Raw genomic sequence first — 3040 nt, 5'->3', positions numbered from 1 at the left:
TTTTTTTTTTGTTTTTTTTATTTGATTATGAGTTAATCCACATGTTTATGACTCTCAGGCTGAAGCAGCCACAGTGCATCTGTGTCGGTCAAAACTTTTAAAAAAAATCAATAGTCAAAAATTTTTTTTTAAAATGAGTAAGTATACAAATCAGTCAAAAATCAATATAAATAATAATTTAAAAAAATTTAAAAGCTTATTACAATAAAAAATAATTTAATTTATATGTTAATAGATTTTATATCTAAATTATGTATTTACTAGGTCTCTTGAGGCATATTCAGAATTATAAAAAAAAAAAAAATCTTCTTTCATAACTCTCAAATTTGGTTGTTTTAAATCTCAAATCCGCCCTTATAAATTGAGAACAACAAAATTTCATACATGCTAAACAACGAAAATCATAACATTATCTTGTGTTTCGGGTTCCGGCAGATTCAACAATGATAATAGTCAAAGATTTTCACATTCATTTCAATATTTTCATAATTAAATGGGTTTCCTCAACAAAAATTATACATAAAATAAACAAAATTATGACATCCTTGTTGAGCGAGTGCACGTAGAACTTCTATCTTAAGATGTGTCATTCCTTGAAGGCAACTGAATTGCAGACAGATTTGAAATGATAATTAACATAAGTCAATTTACTGATATGTTCTTATATTCAGTGGTACGGCAGAAAAACCCCAAATAGTTATTCAGAAATCCAAGTTTCAAATGGCGGAATGTAAACCTGATTTCCAGAATTATCTTCAATTTGTGGCCATCAGGGACTTCCATACATGATTTTCCCTGCATAGGTACAAAAAGCACAAGATACGTTTCATCAGACAATCCCGCAAGGCGCAAGCATATATAAAACCAGTCAAACGCACCCAACCACGAAATAAGATTTTTTGTTAACATCTGCTTCTTTGATTTCAAATTATTCCTTAGATTACACTCAAAGAGTTTTAAGGTGTGGGTTCCCATTAATGCAGTAATTAAACAAATACGCTACCAATTTTTTGATTTTAATCAATAATTAAATGTTAATAGTAAGTTACTTTGTTAATCCAATCGCCCAGGACAAGTGCTTTGTTCAACCAATAAAACAGTCAGCCATCCAATCGTTTTAAATTTCACACCACACGTGAATGTTACAGAATATCTATCCCATGTATGAAAGAACAAACATAAAGAGAACTAAACCTTTACAAACTCCATCATGCTTGTACACACAACCCACATCTTTTCAGATTAATATCAACCACTAACAATTTCCTACCAATCTTTCTTCAATCAACTTCCAGTGCCTGCCCCCATCTCTCCGCAATCATATATTCTCTCAACTTAGTATCATTAATATTCCAACCTATATAATCTACTCCCAACCATAAAATATAACTAACAGCATCATTGGAGACACAATGATGATTTATGAAGGTTAGATCCCTAACTTATTGTCTTCTATTTAACTTTAAACGTGGAGGATTTTAGTGGGGGGGGAGTGGGCTGTGCAGGTGAAGGAAAGAAATGGAGGTGAAAAACATGGAATAAAAGAGAGTCGGCGATCTTTCCTCTGGCCTACGGACAGTTAGGCACATCGCCAATAAACTTAAAATACCAGTTTGTCATGAGAAGTACAAGACTCAAAAAATTACATAACACACTCCCAACTGGCGTCATGCGATAAAAATGAAACATACTCAGGAACCTAGTGTTGTGGGGAGTGGGACTTACAATTGTGAAATGGTCAAAATCCCGGACTAGGGTGCGCGCGATCAGCAAGATGGTGATAACGTGTGTCATGTAAGTGTAAGGATTTGAATGAATGCCTTAAGGAATCGAGGTAGATACTGTCGACTGAGGTGTTATGAGAAGAAGTAGCCCAAATTGAAGGGGCAATGGGAATTGGGGCGATTGTATTAGGTTTTTTCCATAGGAATGGTTGGTTTTATAAATACATGGAATTTCTACTCTTTTTTTTTTTGTAATAAACTACTTGTTGGTCGTGTACCAATAATAGTATGTTCCTGTTTTTTAAACACCCACTTTAGTAACTAAAATTTTAATTTCCAAAGTCCTCTGCGAGGAATAACTTGGAGGGGAACTGAAACTTCAATTAATGGATTTCGACTAAAGTCCAATTCCGGTTTCTAACAACCTTGTTAATTGTTATAGACGATTTTTGTATGTTATTTTTTAATCTCACAAAATAATTTTGTTGCTAAATATTACCGTGGCCTGTGTTTAATTATTGTCAAAACTTGGATTTTTCATAATTAGCTTTTATTCTATAACTAATTTGCTACAATAGTGTAGTTGTCAATAATTGTTTTTTATAACCAAAATTTTAGATACGAAATTATATATATTTAGACGCCAAATGTTCTGCTTTATCGGGAAAAATTTCCACACAAAAATTGCAAACTAAATAAATTAGTCGCCAATGTAAATTGTTTTGCAATTAATCAAATAGTCAGAGAATATTAATTTTAGACATCAAACGTGAAAATAAATGGCCCTCAAAATTTTACCCCCCTTTTGCCGACTAATTGCATTTTAGTTGCTAAATGTAGGGTATCTGTAACTACTATTGGCCGATTGAATCATGTATATATATAATTTTGATGTATAAAGAGATTATTAATTTATATATCAAGTGGTACCTATGTGTTTTTTTTTTTTAAATATATTATCTTATAAATTTAGCAAATTATTAATTTACCACATTGATCTCAAGGCGGGAACGGCCAAAAATATTATTTAATCGAGGTTATTAATTTATTGAGTATTAATTTATCGAGGTTTAAGTATATTAGGATTTATTCTCTTGAATTTAACGAACATTTATATAATCGATTAATTGAGATCATCTTAATGTTTACAGACTAAACTATCCCTCATTTTGATATTATTCCAATTTTAAAAGTCCAGATTCTGCCCCTTGACTATGTATATTCTTAAAATTTGGTCAACTCAATTTCTATATATAGAGTAACTCAATTTCTACCACAACCTTCCAATACGTCGGGAAGTCTCGGTGGAGCCGTAG

The sequence above is a fragment of the Pistacia vera genome, unplaced genomic scaffold (genome assembly GCF_008641045.1).
Source record: "Pistacia vera cultivar Batoury unplaced genomic scaffold, PisVer_v2 Contig45, whole genome shotgun sequence".
Lineage (NCBI taxonomy): Eukaryota > Viridiplantae > Streptophyta > Magnoliopsida > Sapindales > Anacardiaceae > Pistacia > Pistacia vera.
This window is presented reverse-complemented; position numbering follows the sequence as displayed.